The sequence below is a fragment of the Triticum dicoccoides genome, chromosome 3B (genome assembly GCF_002162155.2).
Source record: "Triticum dicoccoides isolate Atlit2015 ecotype Zavitan chromosome 3B, WEW_v2.0, whole genome shotgun sequence".
Taxonomy (NCBI): Eukaryota; Viridiplantae; Streptophyta; class Magnoliopsida; order Poales; family Poaceae; genus Triticum; species Triticum dicoccoides.
Window position 1 is genome coordinate 543,359,497 of NC_041385.1, and position 20,771 is coordinate 543,380,267.

Genomic DNA, 20,771 nt, shown 5'->3' on the forward strand with positions numbered 1-20,771 from the left:
GTAGTGTTTATGGTGGCCAATCCAGACAACAAATGCTTCACAGATCCTAGCCTGTGTGTCTCAAGATCTTTCTCAGGAATGCACTTGTACAAGTTGTCTTCATTATCATCAATGTATTCCCAATCCACCCATTTCATGTCATTGGCAATAGGCTTCTTATCTAGCACCACAGTTTCATAGAAATCTTGTTACTCTCTAGTGTGGAAATAATAATCACAAGCAGTCCTCCTTATGACAACATAGGGATCAGACAATCTCCATTGATGCAGACCTTTACCTTTCCTCTGCATCATGTTCTCAGCAACAGGATGGGCATTGTCATGCTCTGGAATCTTGGGTCTGAACTTTCTGAGCACAGTGGCTCATCATGAATAGTAGCTTCAGGCAATCGGGCCTTGTTCTTCTCACTAGCAGAGAAATTTCTTGTAGTCCTCTTGGGTGCTGGAGCTTTGGGTTTGGACTTGGAGGTAGCAGTAGTTTTCATTGCATCTATCATAAGTTTCTGAGACTTGGCAGGAGGTGGATTAGCTGCACGCTCTTCCTCTTCGCCTTCAGGCATGTCATCTCTCATGGAGGTAGGTTTGAAGATCACTTGAAAAGACTCCTTTGTCACTCTCTTTTTCTTTGGTGGCTCCTCCTCAGAGATCTTGTCCTTCTTAGACCAAGGAACCTTCCTTACTGCCGTTCTATCCTTGGAGCTGACAGATGGTTTGGCACTAGTAGTAGTGCCATGTTCCTTTCTAAGCACAATCTTCTTCTTTGATGTTGCTCCCTCAACAACAAAATCCTCATCCTCATCATTTGAGGTTCTCTTCTTCCTTGCCCTGGTAGTAGCTTTAGGCAGTTCTGGAGAACTCCTTTCTCCCTCATAGTAGCTATCTTCAGGACTAGAGCCTTCACTTAGGTCAACATTTGCTTCTAAGGCATTCTGACTGTCATTGGCTTCTGAAATTTCGCAAGCTGACCTTGTGAATAGTTGGGTATGGGCAGAGTAGATGAGTCATCACAAAAAGCAGATTGTTTTTGAAGAAAATTGAGTTCAAATCTTAGTTTCAAGTTTTCACAGAAGGCATTTCAGATCCACCGAGTTGATCATCTCGGTGATACTGAAGCACTTAATAGAAACATTACACACAATTTTCGGTCTGATCGATATGTGGCTCGGTGTCTTTGATATGCTAGGGTTTCATGAAAACTTTACTTTCATCTCACCGATTAGTACAACTCGGTGGCACCAAGATGTACTAGTGCAATGGCCTGGGACAAATCGATGATTCCAAAAATTTGAATCGGTCGGTCCGAGATGCATTTGGCCGGAACTTAAACCTAAATGTTTTGCTCAAAACTGATCTACGGAATTTGTAGTGGATAGGAGGATTTCAATCCATGGCAAGAATAATGGCAATCCATCCGTGCACTAAATCAGAATTTAGAACACGAAGGGGGTCAAATCTCACCCTAACTTGGTGGAGATTCTCTACGGCGGAAACGGCAGGGAGGATTTCAATTGACGGCGACGGAGTCCGATGGCAAGGGCGCGTTGGAAAAGAGGGCGATGATCTGGAGACAAGGGTGACGGTAGCAACGGGGTGCAAGAGCGTGATGTTTGAAAAAAATTGAATGTATGGGCCGCGGATGTATATATACCCATGTCCTATCGGTGGCTCCGACTGGAACAACTCAGTGGCACCAATATGTGTAACAGCTAGCAGTATAACACATCGGTGGCTCTGAAATGGTTCAACTCGGTGACACCAAGAAGGAAATCTAGATCAATCTAAATGATTTTGGTTTAATTGAGTTTGAGTGAATTGGTTCAACCGAAAACAAGTAGAAGGTTTTGGAGCTCAGTCCTTCTCAAATCGGTGACTCCGAGTGCGCCTCACCCGGAGGGTCTAAAAATGACTTGTTCAATTTTTGTGATGTGGAAAGAATAGAATTTGAGACAAGAAAGAATAGATAGCTAGAGGAGGTGCTTAGGCATTCTTATGCATCCACTTAGCCAAAAAACCAAGACAATCAAAATAACAAATGGATGTCCTCGAAAGAAGAAAACATCCATACCAACATGCTCACACAATAAGATAGCAAATAAAATATGTGTCAAACATGCACAACCAATTCTAGCATCTATCAAGCAATTGGCGATGACTAGGTCATCTATATATGAGTATATTGACTTAGGAGTAAAATGAGAACATTTCATGATAGGTCATGCTCATCATTTAAGCACAAGTGGGGTTACCCGTTTTACATAAAGCATTAATGTGTTCACACCATTAGAGTTGCTTTAGCTCAAGTCTTAGATCAAATCTCCCCGTAGATGTTATCCCCCCAAAGAGGCATGAACTAACCTTGGGTTTTGTTGATTATGACTTCATGTAGATAGTGAAGATGTGGATGCTCAATGTTGATGTAGTCCATCAAGAGTTGGGAGCTATCCTTTGGATTTTTTCACTTTCAATACCTACATGGGTTAGTCCCACAAGGAACATACAAAAATATCCATAGACATAGAGTGAAGTACATAGTATGATATCCATGAATGCATTGAATACCTTCTCCCTTGTCTTACCAACAAGAGTGTTTGTGACTCCATGAACTAGTGCAAGATGTTGAAGTTGGTTGCACAAGTTCATGCCAAAGTGAATATGAGTGAAGTTTGTTGGCGGAGTCACCCTCAAGAACACTCTAGTTCTTCTTCTTTGGGACCCACATCAACTCGATGGTAATCCTTGGAGTTGTAGTCGAACTTGATGAAGTAGAGCTTGATGAAGTCTTGGGAACCCACTTGACCAAAGGATTGAGGTGCTTCTTCAAATGAATCAATCTCTTCTTGAAGCTTGTCCTTTCCTTTTAGCTTGTGGTCTTGTGGTGGAAGATCATATTGAGCTTGTGTCCCTTTGAAAGAAGTGGGGTCATACTTCTCTTGTTGAGGAAAAAACTTCATCTTAGGGTATTGATCTTCTTCCCATTCAACTCCATTGGCGTTGAACTTTCCTTAATAACCAACACCTTGATTCTTCTGGTGCCTTCATTGCTTGCGTACAATTTCCTCAAACTGCTTACTCCTGACAAGACTCTTGTAACACCTTTCTCAATAATTCCCTTCAATAAGCTATTTTCTTGCTCAAGTGTAACTTGGCTAAGAAAATCATTAGTGGAATCAAGAGAATTACTAGAAGCAACAATATTAGCTTTAACATTATTATTGTTACTACTAGAAGAAGAATCTTTCGTACTCTTGTTACTAATTTAATTTGCGGTCATAAGTAGACAAGAAGAGACGTTTGTAATTGTAAGAAGAACTCTTCTTTTGAAGATCATCGTTGAATGCTTTTAAAAACTCATGCTCTTGCTCTAAATTTAGCTTCTCGAAGTGTAGCTTCTCATGAGTTCTTAGGAGCTCTCTATGATCTTCTTGAGTTGTTTCATGATCTAACTTCAGAGTGTTTAGTTCTTTGGTTAGACGCTCAATATCCTTCTTATCATTACCATTCATTTCATCTTGATTAGCATGATTACTAGCAATTTCATTATAGCTCACGTCACTAGTTTTATCAACAAATCATCATCACCTAGAAAATCATCTTGATCACTATTGAAATTATGATACTCAGGGTGTGATACCTTGGGGACTTTAAACATGAAGCATCTTCCAATTCCTTCATTTGGTGAATCAAATAAGTAATGGAAGTTGGATGATACTAGAGCAAGACTGGAAACACCTTCATCTTGAGTATAGTCAGAGTCGGAGCTGGAAACCCATTTACCAACATGAGCTTGATGTCTTCGTCTTGTGTAGAACTTTGATGAATTGTCTTTCCTTTCCGAATCCTTGCTTCTTCGAGAGGGTCTTCGTTCATAACGATCATCTCTACTCCTTCTTTCGCTATGAGGTGATTCATCTCTTCCACTTCTCCTTATAGGCGAGTCTTCCCTTTTCTTGTAAGGTGTTGTAAACTCATTGGAATAGTGTCATGGTCTTCCACAATTGTAGCAATTATGGTCATGACTAGAAGATCTTTTCTCATTGTAGGACCTTAACTTGGACCTTCTATCTTTTCTTCAACTCTTGTAGAATGTGTTGAAGTTCTTCACCATTAGACTTATTTCCTTATTGGAGACTAGCTTGTCACTTGAAGTTGTAGGAGCATCACTTGAAGCTTTATATGCACCACTCGACTTGTTGTGGAGCTCCTCCTTATCCTTGAGTGACATTTCATGAACAACAATTCTTTCAATGACCTCCGTGGGCTTGAGATCTTTGTAACTGGGCATCATTTGGATCAATGTGCACATGGTATCATATTTTCCATCCAAGGCTCTAAGGATCTTCTTGATGATGAACTTGTTGGTCATCTCTTAACTTCCTAAGCCGGCAATCTCATTGGTGATGAGAGCAAGCCTAGAGTACATTTCAGCGACTACTTCACGAATCCTTCATCTTGAACTTGTCAAGTTGGCTTTGGATCACATACAACTTGGATTCCTTGACGGACTCGGTACCTTTGTGCATATCAACCAAAGTATCCAAAATTTCCTTTGCATTCTCAAGCCGGCTGATTTTGTTGAACTCGTCGGGGCACAATTCTTTGAAGAGAATGTCACAAGCTTGAGCATTGTATTGCCACATATTTAATTCTTCTACGGCCGCTTCACGATCCATCTCTCTACCATCTTCGAAGAATTCACCTTGCAAGCCAATACGAACAACAACCCAAATGGCGGGATTATGACCAAGAATATGCATTTTCATCTTATGCTTCCAACTAGCAAAATTTGTACCATCAAAATATGGACCTCTATGGTGATAATTACCCTCAATAGACGCCATACTCTCCTAGGTTATGAAACCAAGGCTATGGAAACCAAAGCAATGGAAACCAAGGCTATGGAAAGCAAAGCTCTGATACCACATCTAGGATCAAAAGTATGTCTAGAGGGGGTGGTTAGACTACTTGACCAAATAAAACCTAACTTTTTCCCAATTTTAGTTGTAGGAAGATTTTAGCAATAGTAGCAAGTCACGCAACACCCTACACATGCAATTCTAAGAGTATAGCAGCGAAAAGTAAAAAATTGCACACACAAGTAAAGGAAGGGTTTGGAGAAGGCAAATGCAATGGGGACACAAAGACTTTTGGCATGGTTCTGATAGGTGGTGCTATCGTACATCCACTTTCATGGAGACTTCAACCCATGAAGGGTAACGACTGCGTGAGTCAATGGAGGGCTCCACCCGTGAAGGGTCCACGAAGAAGCAACCTTGTCTATCCCACCATGGCCATCGCCCACGAAGGACTTGCCTCACTCGGGTAGATCTTCATGAAGTAGGCGATCTCCTTTCCCTTACAAACTTCTTGGTTCAACTCCACATCAACCAATCTAGGAGATACCACTCTCCAAAAGGTAATAGATGGTGTGTTGATGATGAGTCCTTGCTCTTGTGCTTCAAATGATAGTATCCCCAACACTCAACTCTCTCTCACAAATTTGGCTATGGTGGAAGAAGGATTTGAGTGGAAAGTGACTTGGGGAAGGCTAGAAATCAAGATTCAAGTGGTAGCATGGAATCTCTTGATCTCAAGACATGAGTAGGTGGTTCTCTCTCAGAAAATGAGTAGTGGGAGTGTAGGCACGTTCTGATGGCTCTCTAACTAAGTAAGAGGGGGTAGAGGGGGTACATATAGCCTCCACACAAAATCCAACCCTTACACACTTTTGACCCAACTCAGTGGCACATGCCTGTGTAAAAGATATGAACATTAGGAATCTCGGTGGGACCAATGGAAACATCTCGGAGGAACTGATGTGCAATGGCAAAGGCAAGCCTTGTTTTGGTGGCACCATCAACTCTCTAGGACGGATGTGAAGCAATAAGGCAACAGAAAGGTTGGCAAGCCGTCTTGGTGTGACCGATTGCAAAACTTGGTGAGACCGAAATAATTGCAACTGGTTATAGAAGGTTTAGCAAGCTGTCTCAGTGTGACCGATTGCAAAACTCGGTGAGGCCGAAATAATTACAAAAGTTATAGAGAGTTGGGCAAGCCATCCCGGTGCGACCGAGAACCATATCAGTGACTCCTATTTGTTAGGGTTTGGTTGTGGCAGTGTCCAAATGAACTCAGTGGGTCCGGGTAAGGAAGTTTCGATGGGGCTGAGTTGGAATGTAGGGTTTTTGACAAATTTGGATAGAGAAATTGGCTGAGGGTTCTAGAGAAATATCACTAAGCACTTGAGAAAATAGATCATTATCAAAACCTCATCCCCTTTTAATAGTATTGGCTTTCGTATGGACTCAGTGTGATCTTGGATCACTTAACCAAAAATGTAGAGTCTTGAGATTTTGCCAATCATGTACTTCACACTTTGAGGGGTCCACAATCATTAGTCCTTGCCATTCCAGTCATTGAACTTTGTGAAATCTTTGACTTGAAATGCTATTAGTTCAATGAGATATATGTTGTTATGAATTACCAAAACCACCCGGGGATTAGTTGCACTTCCATACCTCTTTTTTGGCCTTGGCAAGATCATCTTTGGCTTTCTTCATCTCTTTCAAGAGCTTGTCGTTCTCTTGCCGAGTTGTCTGCGTCAGGAAATGGCAAACATTAATACATAAAATTGATCCTTAATCGGCCACTTGTGCCCAAATTAAGGCTTGAGGGCTATTGGGCTTCGTGCTTTTATAACTATATTCTATTTAAAAGGGGTAAACTGATTCCCTGGTTTGGTGTCTCGGGGGTTATTGGGCATCGCGCTCTATTAAAAGACTCCTCGACCATGCCAAACATTTCTAACTACGAATAAGGTAGACACTTGTTCTTGGTTCACACGGACATAAAACCCATGCTCACCTCGAGGGCTACTGGGTTAGTTAAAACATTCGATACTCATAAGCCTAAAATTAAAATTATCTTCAAACCCGTCACTAATACGTTGACATCCTCTTTAAGCCCCATCAGGGAATCCAGGAGGTGCGCATTAAACTCCTCGTCAGAAAAAAAACTAGATTCGCCAGTGATGTCCTTCTCACCCGATGGTGCATTAAGCTTTTGACCTTGGAGGGGTCACAGAATGCGCCGCCGAGGACTCTGGTTAAGGAGTACCACGAGGTTCTTCAGGAGGAGGAGGATATCGAGAATTTGCCTCAGGAACGGGGTCAGGTGTACATGAAGCTTCAGGTTCTGGCACGTTGACGGGGATAGAAGGCCTACAAAGCGTGTAAGCAATGCTCATAATATTAATACGATTGAATTTTTTTGGCAAAAAAGGGGTTGATGTAACGATAGCTCTTATGCATGAGAAGGAGCACCGTTTAATGGTCGGACACGAGCTTCCTCTTGATGGCTTTGCTAAAGGGGACGAGATAGCCTTCTAATGCTTCGATTGACGACCCTTGTTGGAAGGGGTAAAAGTGCTCGGCTACGGAGTAGGGGCAGTAATTGTTATTTTTCATGAAGGGGCGCGGGCCATGTTAGATAAACGCAGAGGATGCAAATGGCTGATAATAATCATCACTTCAAAGCTCTCAACACTCTCCTAGTAAAAGACCCCATCTTCTAAGATAAGATCTAAATCAGGGTCCTCGGCAAAACACGGTCTTTGCTGCAAGCATAGGTTTCCGGTTGTGGAGCCAGACTACTTACTGTGTCCATCCAACACTTCCACTTCTGCTCGGATATGTTAGACAACTAATCAAAAATATAAATACTCAACTCAAGACAACTAAGTCATTGATAAAGCAACTTACCGCCTTGATGGGTTTGTGGTAGGAGAAGCCGTCAAACATCAGCTGCTTGACAAAATCCTCTTTCTCCCCTTTATAGATGGCTTCCAGCGCAGATGCCAACACTTGACAATTAGAGAAGCCCTCTCGGACAGTTTTTGTAGTGTCGTTTTAGCCATTATACCTCCATAGAGGATGAGCTCATTGCTGAAGGGGCTGGACTCCTCGGCTTATGGTCAGGGCCGTCACATTAATGATGGTAAGGTTATGATGGGCGAGGCAAGTAACTTGAGTGGCTACCTGCAACACTTTGATGTCTTCCTCTTGAGATCGACTCCTCGGCCACCAATGTATCTTTTCTTTGGTGATGCGTGAGATAAGGGTGAAGCCCTTGCCAAGTGCTACTTGTGAGCTGTGTTGGGATTTCCCCGAAGAGGAGGGGATGATGCAGTACATTAGAGATAAATATTTCCCTCGGTTATGAAACCAAGCTTATCAATCCAGTAGGAAAACCAAGTAACATTATGTAAACAGCACCTGCACAAAAACAACAAGTACTTGCAACCCAACGCATAGAGGAGTTGGCAATCCCTCAACAGTTATGAGCAAGATTAAATTGTATAGGATTTGATAGATAGATCTGACAAAAGTACAAAATAAAAAAATACAGCGAGGTATTTTTAGGATTTTTATATGATAATAGATAGACCCAGGGACCATAGTTTTCACTAGAGGCTTCTCTCGACAAAATAGCATACAGTGGGTGGAAAAATTATTGTTGAGCAGTTGATAGAAAAACAAATAATTATGACGATATCCAAGGCAATGATCAAACATATAGGCATCACGTCCAAGATTAGTAGACCGAAACGATTCTGCATCTACTACTATTTCACCACACATCGACTACTATCCAGCATGCATCTAGTGTGTTATGTTTATGGAAAAATGGAGTAATGCGTTAGGCAAGATGACATGATGTAGACAAGATGAACTTACATATGAATAAACCACCTCTTTTTACCCTTAATAGCAACGATACATACGTGTCATCTCCTCTTTCTACCACTGGTATTGAGCACCGCAAGATTGAACCCACTACAAAGCACCTCTTCCCATGACAAGATAAATATATCTAGTGGCCAAACCAAACCAATAAATCAGAGAAGAAATACGAAGCTATATTAATCATGCATCAAAGAGTTCAAAGAAAACTCAATAATATTCAAGGATATATCTGATCATAAACTCACAATTCATCGGATCTCAACAAACACGCCGCAAAAAGTCATTACATCAAATAGATCTCCAAGAACAACAAGGAGAACATTATATTGAGAAACATCGAGAGAGAAGAAGCCATATATCTACTAACTTTGGACCGTAGGTCTATGGTAAACTACTCATGCATCATCAGAGGGGCGGCAAGGTTGATGAAGAACCCCTCTATGATCAATTTCCCCCTCCGGCAGAGTGCATGAAAAGGTCCCCAGATGGGATCTCTCGAGAGCAGAGGCTTGCAGTAGAGGAAACAGTGTTTCGTGGACTCCCCTGTTGGTTTCCTAATTTATTGGTATTTATAGAGGCAGAGTTAGATCAAACGGAGCCACATTGGCCCCACAAACCATCAGGGCGTGTCTGCCCCCCTAGGCGCGCCCTGGTGGGTTGTAGGTCCATGTTCCCACGTCTGGTCTTCTCCCGAAGCTTCTAGTGTCCCTTATGTCAAGAAAAAATCTCCAAAAAAGTTTTATGGCATTTGGACTTTGTTTGGTACAGACATTCTGCGAAACCAAAAACAAACAAAAAAACAACAACTGGCACTGGGCACTAAGTTAATAGGTTAGTCCCAAAAAATGATATAAAGTTGCTTGTAAATGTATATAAAACATCCAAGATTGATACTTCAATAGCATGGAACAATAAAAAAATATAGATATGTTGGAGACGTATCAAGCATCCCCAAGCTTAATCCCTGCTCGTCCTTGAGTAGTTAAATGATAAGAACAAAAAAATATGTGGAATGCTACCTAATATGTTCATCACATATTCTTTTCTTTTGTAGCATGGATATTTGGAATTTAAATGATTCAAAGCAGTAGTCTATAATTTGACATGAAGATATCAATACTCAAGCATATCAACAAGGAACTATGTCTTTCAAAATATCAATGCTAAAGAAAGTTATCCCTAGCCCATTATGTTCAATCATTGATCCATTCATGAAACACACTCAAATATTAGCTACATCCAATGCACAAGTATGACAATAGTGTTCCCTAGTTGGTTCTTTATAAGATAAGACGGAGACTCGAAATAAAAATATAAATTGCATAAAAGTAAATAGAAAGGACCTTCGTAGAGGGAAGCAAAGATTAATAGAGGTGCCAGAGCTCATAGCTGAAATTGAGAGATAAAATTATTTTGAAAGGCATGCTTTTCCTGTCAACGAAAGCGACCAAGAATTCCCAATATCTTCCATGCTAGATAAATCATAGGAGATTCCCAAACAGAAAGTAAAGTTTATTTCTTTTCCACCATTCCTACACAATCCATGGCTAGCAGTATCCACGGGTGCCTTCCATACCAACACTTTCCAAGGAATTTATTATGGACAACATATATATATATATATATTTCATTTCGGGACTAGGCATCCCTATTATCTGCCACACTCTCGTGCAATGATAAGTGAATAAACACTTCTTGAGAATAACATACCTAACATGGAAAATATTGGCCACCCCTTGCCGCTTCATGAGCAGTACGGGCACACAAAACGAAAATTCATAGAGTTGGCACATACAAATTTACTTAGAATGGCATGGAAATACCGCATATAGGTAGGTATGGTGGAATCATTTGGCACAACTTTGGTTTAGGATTTGGATGCACAAGCATCATTCCCGCTTAGTACAAATGAAGGCTAGCAAATAGATTGAGAAGTGACCAACCAAAAAACGAAACTAGTCATAAACACACATTAAACATAACTAACACTGAATAATGCACCACACGTAGGATATAACTTCGTTGCATAACTATTGAATTTTGTGCTTGCATAGGGAATCTCAAACCTTAACACCAATATTCTTACTAAAGCATAATTACTCACCAACATGACTCACTATCCAATGATCTTCATGAAAGTTTTTATTATATCCCTCTTGAATACCTATCACTTTTGGACCAAATTCATATCTTATGCAAATTACCATTGCTATTATCTACTCAAAAATATTTAATTGAAGCACGAGAGCATAAATATTTCTTCAAAATTTTAAACTCTCAAAATAATATAAGTGAAGCATGAGAGTATATTTCTCCATAATTTGTCAAATCTTGGGATAATATAAGTGAAGCATGAGAGCATATTTCTTCAAAATTAACCCACCACCATTCTCAAAAAGGTTTTAGTGAAGCACATAGAGCAATTGCCTAGCTCAAAAAAATTTAAGAGAAGCACAATGAGCAATTCTAACAAATCAGGATATCATTATGGCTCTCTCAAATAGGTGTGTCCAGCAAGGATGATTGTGACAAACAAAAAAGCGAAAAAACAAAGACTCATATAATACAAGACGCTCCAAGAAAAATTCATGATATGTGACGAATAAAAATATAGCTCCAAGTAATATTACCGATGGTCATTAGAAGAAAGAGCGGATGCCTTCCGGGGCATCCCCAAGCTTAGTTGCTTGGGAGTCCTTGAATATTACCTTGGGGTGCCTCGGGCATCCCCAAGCTTAGGCTCTTTCCACTCCTTATTCCTTCACCTATCATGATCTCACCCAAAACTTGAAAACTTCAATCACACAAAACTTAACAAAACCTTTGTGAGATCCGTTAGTATAAGAATACAAATCACTACTTTAAGTACTATTGCAAACCCATTCATATTTTGTTATTGCATTATACATAATGTATTCTAACTTTACCATGGCTTATACCCCCAATACAATCTATAGATTAATCAAAATAAGCACACAATGCAACGAAAATAGAATCTGTCAAAAACAGAACAATTTGTAGAAACCTGAATATTTATCATACTCCTGTAACTCTAAAGATTCTGAAAAATCAGGACGATGTGGGAAATTTGTATATAAATTATGTGTAAAAAATCAGATCAAAAATACATTTATGTGAATTTACAAAATTCCATAACTAGGCGCAAATGTTTCTGATTTTCAATAGAATCAAGTCAACTATCACCCAAACCATCCTAAAGGCTTTACTTGGCATAAATACTAACTAAAACATAAAAGGCACAATCATAATAGTAGCATAATTGTGTATTTATTAAAACAGAAAATAAACAAAAAAATTAAGGATAACTATTCGGTTGCCTCCCAACAAGCGCTATTGTTTTATGCCCCTAGCTAGGCATAATGCATAGTTTCAAGTGTTGTCATCTTTGGCTTCCAAATCCTCAATTACACATCCTCCTGGAGATCTAGCATGCATATTATCAATGATCACGCTCCTAGGGATAAAGTTAAGGAATTCATTCTTGCAAGTAGGTTTCTTTATTAACTCAACAAAATTGGGGTGAACACTAATCATCTTGAGATCTTCGTTGTTGCTACTAGAAGTGGCACCTTTATTTTTAGGACCATAAGTATACTTGCAATTCTTTCTAGGAGAAGTATTTTCAATAGTTTTAACGGAAGAAAAAGCATAACCCAAATGATTTATAATTTCTGCTAACTTGTCAATGCTAGGACTTTGTTGCACCCTTCCATTAATTATTGGTTCTTTCTCCTTCATCATCTTAAGAGTATTCCCTAACTTTGATCCAAATTGAGTGACATGATTATTGATATTTTTATCCAATTTTCAATATGCTCTATGGTGGGCATTTTCTTTTCAATAGCATCTAATATTTGCATAACATGTTCCAGAGTTAAAACTGTTTCATTAATAGTGATAGGTGGTGATCCCACTAAATTTCCCATAGCATTGAAGGTGCGCATCCAAAGGGGGACAACTCAAGAAATTCCCTCTGGTAATAGTATCAAGAACGAATCTATACCAAGTAGTAATGCCCACATAAAAATTGCGAAGAAGGATAGTAGTGGATTGCTTACGAATAGATCTATTATGATCATCACAAATTCTATACCAAGCATCTTTTAATTTTTCTCACAGTCTTCTCTTAAAATTTAGGACCTCATTTTCAGGGGTACATGAAACAAGAAAGGAACTAGCCATAACGATAAAGTGATCAAGCAAACAAAAGGGCAAACCATAAATATTTTTGTAAAAAAAATTGAAGTGGGGGAGATGAAACCGAGAGGCAAATGGCAAATAAAGTAATTGCAAGTAGATGAAAGTTTATGAGTAGGTACTTGATAGATGTTGATGATGTCTCCCCGGCAACGGCGCCAGAAATTCTTCCTGTTACTTGTGAGCTACGTTGGGATTTTCCCGAAGGTGAGAGGATGACGATGTACAGTTGAGATAATTGTTTCCCTCAGTGATGAAACCAAGGTTATCAATCCAGTACGAGAACCAAGCAACACTATGTAAACAACACCTACACACAAATAACAAATACTTGCAACCCAACGCGTAGAGGGGTTGTCAATCGCTCAACGGTTATGAGCAAGATTAAATTGTATAGGATATGATAGATAGATCTCACAAAAATACAAAATAAAATAAATAAAATAAAATTGCAGCAAGGTACTTTTAGGATTTTTATATGATAAAAGGTAGACCCGGGGGCCATAGTTTTCATTAGAGCCTTCTCTCGAGAAAATAGCATACGGTTGGTAGACAAATTACTCTTGAGCAATTGATAGGAAATCAAATAATTATGACGATATCCAAGGCAATGATCAAATATATATGCATAATGTCCATGGTTAGTAGACCGAACCGATTCTGCATCTACTACTATCCAGCATGCATCTAGTGTATTAAGCTCATGGAAAAACAGAGTAATGCATTAGGCAAGATGACATGATGTAGACAAGATAAACTCACGTATGAATAAACCCCATATTTTTACCTTAATAGCAACGATACATACGTGTCATGTTGAAAGCACAAGTGCTCCCTGGGTGATTTTGGTAATTTATGTCAATGTATCTCTTGTTGGACTAATATTTCTACCGAGTACATTTCAGAAGAGTTCAACATTCGAGTGGCACAGACATGGACAAGAGGATGTGGAACCCCTTCAAAATTCTAAGGACGCATATTGGCAACAAGCTCAAGACTCTACATTTTCATTTTAGTGATCCAAGATCACATTGAGTCCATAGGAAAGCCAATACTATTAAAAGGGGATGAGGTGTTGCTTAATGGCTTGCTTGCTCAAAGTGCTTAGTGATATTCTCCAAAGGCTTGCTTGCTCAAAGTTCTTAGTGATACACTCCAAAAAACCCAGCCACTTTCTCACATCCACATATGTCCTAAACCTAAATGTCAAATTCGGCCCCACCGATTTTGTCTATCCGGTGCCACTGAGTTTCTTCTAATCCAGCCACTACCAAACCCTAATCAGTTCGGTCTCACCTGGGATCTTGGTCTCACTGAGATGGGCTTGCAAATTATCTGTGACCGATTGCAACAAAATCAGTCCCATCGAGTTTGTTCACTCGGTCCCACCGAGTTTACTTGACCAATTCTCTATTTGCTTATTACCAAAATCGGTCTCACCGAGTTTGAGTAATCGGTCAAACCGAGTTGAGGTTTTACCCTAACCCTTGCACATCGGTCCCACCGAGTTGACCTTCTTGGTCCCACCGAAAACTCTAATGTTCACATTTTGACCTGAATCGGTCTGACCGAGTTTTATGATTCGGTCCCACCGAGTTTGGGAATCTGTGTGTAACGGTTAGATTTTTTGTAGAGGCTATATATACCCCTCCACCCATTCTTCATTCGTGAGGAGAGCCATCAGAATGTGCCTACACTTCCAGCATTCATTTTCTGAGAGAGAACCACCTACTCATGTGTTGAGACCAAGATATTCCATTCCATCCACCAGAATCTTGATCTCTAGCATTCCCCAAGTTGTTTTCCACTCAAATCATCTTTCCACCATAGCCAAATCTATGAGAGAGAGTTGAGTGTTGGGGAGACTATCATTTGAAGCACAAGAGCAAGGAGTTCATCATCAACACACCATCTATTACCTTTTGGAGAGTGGTGTCTCCTAGATTGGTAGGTGTCACTTGGGAGCCTCTGTCAAGATTGTGGAGTTGAACCAAGGAGTTTGTAAGGGCAAGGAGATCGCCTACTTCGTGAAGATCTACCCAAGTGAGGCAAGTCCTTCGTGGGCGATGTCCATGGTGGGATAGACAAGGTTGCTTCTTCGTGGACCCTTCGTAGGTGGAGCGCTCCACGGACTCACGCAACCGCTACCCTTCGTGGGTTGAAGTCTCCACCAACATGGATGTATGATAGCACCACCTATCAGAACCACGCCAAAAATCTCCGTGTCTCCAATTGCATTTGCACACTCCAATCCCATCCCTTTACTTTCTTGCTAATTGCATGCTTTACTTTCCGCTGCTCATATACTCTTAGCATGCTTGCTTGAATTGTATTGTGTATGCTTGAAATTGTGTTAATCTACCACCTCAACTTGAAAAACTTAAAAACTACCAACTTTATCTGTTGAGGGTCTAATCACCCCCCTCTGGACACCTCTTCTCGATCCTTTCAATTGGTATCAGAGCGTTGGTCTCCATTGCTTTGGTTTAATCACCATTGGAGGAAGATGGATGAGTCTACGTTTGGGAGTATTAGACTTAGAGTGCCTATACTTGATGGAGAGTTCTTTAGTGAGTCAAAAAATGATATGCTTGGAATTTTTCATGAATTTCACTTGAAAAAATACATTATTACTCCTTGTGAACCCCTTGTTGATCCCTTGCATCCTACCCATGATAAGTCTCTTGACATGATTCACAATCTTAGGACTATCAATCTTATCACTAGAGGCTTGCCTAGAAATTTGATTGGTCTCTTGCCAACTCTTGATTGTGCTTATACTATATGGAGACTCCTTGAGGAACGATTTCCAGACTATTCCTTGAAGAACTTAGATGAGATTCTTCATAAGTCTTTTGCTTTGAATAAGATGAATCCCAATGATCCTAAGTTTGGAGATTGTTTATTTGGGGTTACCAATCTTATGCGTGCCGAAGGAGATGTTGGAATCATTATCAATATTATTTCTGAAGCTATTAGAATTCATAGAGACAAACATTGTCAAAATCATATATCTAATGAATCACTCTCTCTAGGAAATGATCATTTGCAAGATGATGTTGAACATGGATACTATGATGAGGATGATGATAATGACTTCGATCTTGAAGAGTCTATTAGACACTTTGGTCTTATGGCTTACCTTCTCGGCTACATGGCTGGAGCAAAGGAATGGGTCCTTGATAGTGGATGTACCGATCACATGACCGGAGATACAAATATGTTTCGTGAGCTTGCTGAAAACGACGGCCCTCAAAAGTATGTCACTTTTGGTTATAACTCAAAGGGTAAGGTGGCCATCTCACGTGACAGCTCCATACATAATGTTATGCTCATTGAATCTCTTGGCTATAATCTACTTTATGTATCTAGACTAGCTGGCTTTGGATTCAATGTCCTATTTACTAAAATAGATTGCCAAGTGTTTTGAAGAGATAATCATAAAATGTTCTTTATCGGCATACGTAGAGGTGATCTATACATTGTTGATTTCACTAAAAAGGCTCAACCTAGAACTTGCTTAATTGCTAAATCTTCCAAAGGCTGGTTGTAGCATAGACGGTTAGGTCATGTGGGCATGCGAAACCTTGACAAGCTTATTAAAGGTGATCATATCCTTGGTGTTTAGGATGTAATATTTGATAAGGATAGACTTTGCAGCGCTTGCCAAGCAGGAAAACAGGTTGGAGGAAGCCACCCCGTGAAGAACATCATGACAACGAGAAGACTGCTCGAACTACTTCACATGGATCTTTTCGGTCCTAACGCCTACAAGAGTCTCGGTGGTAACTCGTTTGGACTAGTCATCTTGATGATTTTTCAAGATTTACGTGGGTGTTCTTTCTTGATGATAAATCACAGGTCCAAAAGATCTTCAAAACTTTGCTATGAAGGCCCAAAATCTATTTGAAGCGAAGATCAAGAAGGTTCGTAGCGACAACGGAACGGAGTTCAAGAAGGCCAATGTGGACACCTTTCTTGATGAAGAAGGGATCTCACATGAGTTCGGCTACATACACACCTCAACAAAATGGAGTTGTTGAGAGGAAGAATCGAACGCTCATCGAAATGGCGAGAATGATGCTTGATGAGTACAAGACGCCAAAACACTTTTGGGCAGAAGCGGTTGAGACTGCTTTTCATGCAACGAATCGTCTATATCTTCACAAGATACTCGACAAGACGGCATACGACCTCCTCACTGGTAACAAACCCCAAGTTGGATACTTGGGTATTTGGCTCAAAGTGTTACATTCTTGATAAGCATCATCGTTCAAAATTTGCTCCTAAGTCTCATGAAGGTTTCCTACTCGGTTATGGCTCGAACTCCCGAAAGGTTGAAGACACGGTAGATGTAAAATTTGATGAATCTAACGGCTCGCAAGTAGAGCAATTTCCAATTGATGTAGGTGACAAAGATCCTTTGGAAGCAATCCAAGACTTGTCTATCGGCAAGATTCACCCAACGGAGGTGAAGGAGAGTACCTCGTCTGTCCAAGTGGAAGCCTCAACCTCACACCAAGGTGAACCACAAGTTGACTTGGAGGCATCCACAAGTGGGACACGTCAAGACGATGAGAATGAGGATGTGCAACAGGATGAATCTCGACGACCTCCTTCTCCACCGCCACGGGTGAACAACAATGCCAACAACAACGAAGAAAGACAAGAGGAAGAACAAGAAAATGAAGATGATGTTCTACCCGACCTAAACAAAAGCTATCACGAGTTCGAGCAATAGTTTCAAGAGATCATCCCATCGAACAAATCTTTGATGACATTCGAACCGGGAGAATTACTTGCTCAATATCTTGTTTAGCTAAATTTTGTGGACATTACTCATTTATTTCTAGCATTGAACCTATGAAGGTTGAAGAAGCATTAGAAGATCTGGATTGGATAAATGCCATGCATGAAGAGCTACACAACTTTGAGAGAAACCAAGTGTGGACATTGGTTGAGAAGTCCGATGAGAAGCACAATGTCATTGAACCAAATGGGTGTTTCAGAACAAGCAAGATGAAGGTGGGCAAGTTGTACGCAACAAGCACTACAAAAAAGAGACATCCGTGACATTTTGGGTCGAACGAATTTTTTTCTGTCATACATATGACACTTCTATGATGATAATTGTGACAAAACCCGCTATCATCATAGATGTGGTGGGATCCTAGTTCTATGACAAAAAATCATGACAGAAAATGGGCTTTTCGTCCTGGGCGGGCCAGAGACGCAGCTACATGACATTCTTTGGGCCGTCCATGACGGAAAAAACCGTGGTAGAAGCGAGGGCGAGGAAAATTTCGGGGAGTTCCCGGTTACGGTGGGAGGTCGGGAGCCGAGCGATGCACATTTCTCTCGTACACGTACGTGCGTGTGTGCAAGGCATTGGCTCTAACTAAACCCGAGCGAGGCGTTGGGCTCAACTGAACCCGAGCGATTGCACTGCAGGCTACGCGTTACTGAACCCGAGCGATCGATCGATGGCTGTTAACTGAACCCGATCGAGCGATTCCTTCGCTACTGCTGCTAACTGAAGCCGATCGATTGGATGAACAGTGAGCGTTGCGGGGGGAGGGGGGTTTGGATGAACAGTGAGCGGTGGCGTTGCCTCTGGATGAACAGGACCCCGTGGTGTGGAGGGCTGGATGAACAATAGACGGTGGAGGGGTGGATGAACAGGACCCCGTGGTGTGGAGGGCTGGATGAACAATAGACGGTGGAGGGGTGCCCGTGGAGGGGTGGATGAACAGGATCCCGTGGTGTGGAGGGCTGGATGAATAGTAGACGGTGGAAGGGTGCCCGTGGAGGGGTGGTTGAAAAGTAGCCGGTGGAGTAGCGCACGGTGGAGGCTGGATGAACAGGAGCTCGTGGAGGCTGGAGGAGGTCGACGGTAGCCCATGGAGGCTGGAGGAGGTCGACGGTGGAGATGAATAGTATCTCGTGGAGTCCCGTTTGCGGTACTCCACACCCCTCCCGATGAACAGGACCCCCGTTTCGACCGTAGCGCTCCAACACAAGTCTGTTTCATCTGTTTTGTGGTACGCCACACCCCTCCTGATCAACAAGACCCCCGTTTCGACCGTAGGAGGTCCGTTTCCGCCATTTTGCGGTACGCCACACCCCTCCCGATCAACAGGACCCCCGTTTCGACCGTAGGAGGTCCGTTTCCTCCGTTTTGCGGTACGCCACACCCCTCCCGATGAACAGGATCCTGTTTTGAATGTGGCTGGTCGAACACAAGGCCGTTTCCTCTGTTCTGCGGTATGCCAGGCCTCGTTTCCATCACCTGTTCCGTCCAAGCCCTCCCAATGAACACGACGACACATTCCGTTCCGACCCAGCCGGTTGGCTCCCCATGAACACGATGACAATGTTGTTTCTCTGTTCCGACCCAGCCATGTACATGAGCCCTGGCCGTACGTATGCGCAAGAAGGCATTCGAGACCCCACCCATATGTACACATACATGGCCGTATTTTCTTTCTTGCACACTGGCCGCTGTACGTACGTGTACATGCTACGTGCGCGCCTCTACTACAACACGTGCGCGCCTCTACTACGACACATGCGCGCCTCTACATCAACCAGTATGTACATACACGTTCCCTACTAGAATGACAATGTTACGTACACTTCGACCAGGTGGGTCCCGACTGTCAGGCACTTCCTTGCCTGCGAAGATGTAGCTGGTGGGTCCCAGCAGTCAGGGGGCGAATCGTTTTTTTTTGCCCGGACGCACTTCCTTGCGTGCGAAGATGTAGCTGGTGGGTCCCAACAGTCAGGGGAAATGTTTTTTTCACGAAATACGGTGGCCCGTCCGGTGGGTCCCCGCTGTTAGGTGGAGGAATAATTATTTTGCACGTAATAAGGAGGCACTTCCTTGCTGCGGCCGTGGACCCAGCTGTCAGCCTCTCCACGTACAGTCCACGTCCGATGGAAGCTGTTCCTTGACCACGCTGACCACGCCGCACCGAGAGTACCAGGGCGGTGGACGACGGCGAGGCCTAGGCAGGGGACGACGCGGAGCGGAGGAAGACGCGGCACTGGATGCCAACGCGTAGAGGAGTACAAGGGTTCACTGGTTCGCTGCGGTGTGAGGTTGCCGTCGCCGCAGAATAATAGGGGGTGTGTGTGAGTAGAGGGATGGCCTGGCCAGTGGTGGGAGTAGTAGGGGGCGGTGAGGCCTCCGCGGCATCACAGCCGGCCACGGGAGGCAGGAGCATGCGGCACGACCGGTGCTGCTTTGGGCAGCTGGAGCACGAAGATCAGAGGTTGAAGAAGCACTACGGCCATTGGATGGATATCGTACGGTCACTAGAGCTAGAATCATTCATATTGACTAAGTTGACAAAGCCCTCTGTCCCCGTAAACTTAATAGGCCCACAAGTCAGCCTCCCACCAAGGTGAGTCCCAGCTAGCAGGGGGAGTATTCATTTTTTTGTGCATAATAAGGAGGCATTTCCGGTGGATCCGAGCTGATAGCGGGGGGAACGTTTTTTTCGCGTAATACAGAGACCCTTCCGGTTGGTCCCAGCTATCAGGTGGAGGAGTCATTATTTTGCGCGTAATAAGGAGGCATTTTCCTATGTGGGCCCCTACTGTCAACCTCTTCCGATGGCTGTTGTTTGTTGACCATGTTGACCTCGCCGCGCCGAGAGCACAAACGCGGTGGACGAGGGCGAGGCCCAAGAAGAGAACCACCCGGAGCCGGCGAAGCCACCACAATGGATGCCCACGCTGAGGGGAGAACGAGCGTTGACTGGTCGGTTGCGGGGTGAGGCTGACGTCGCCGGAAAATAATAGGATGTGT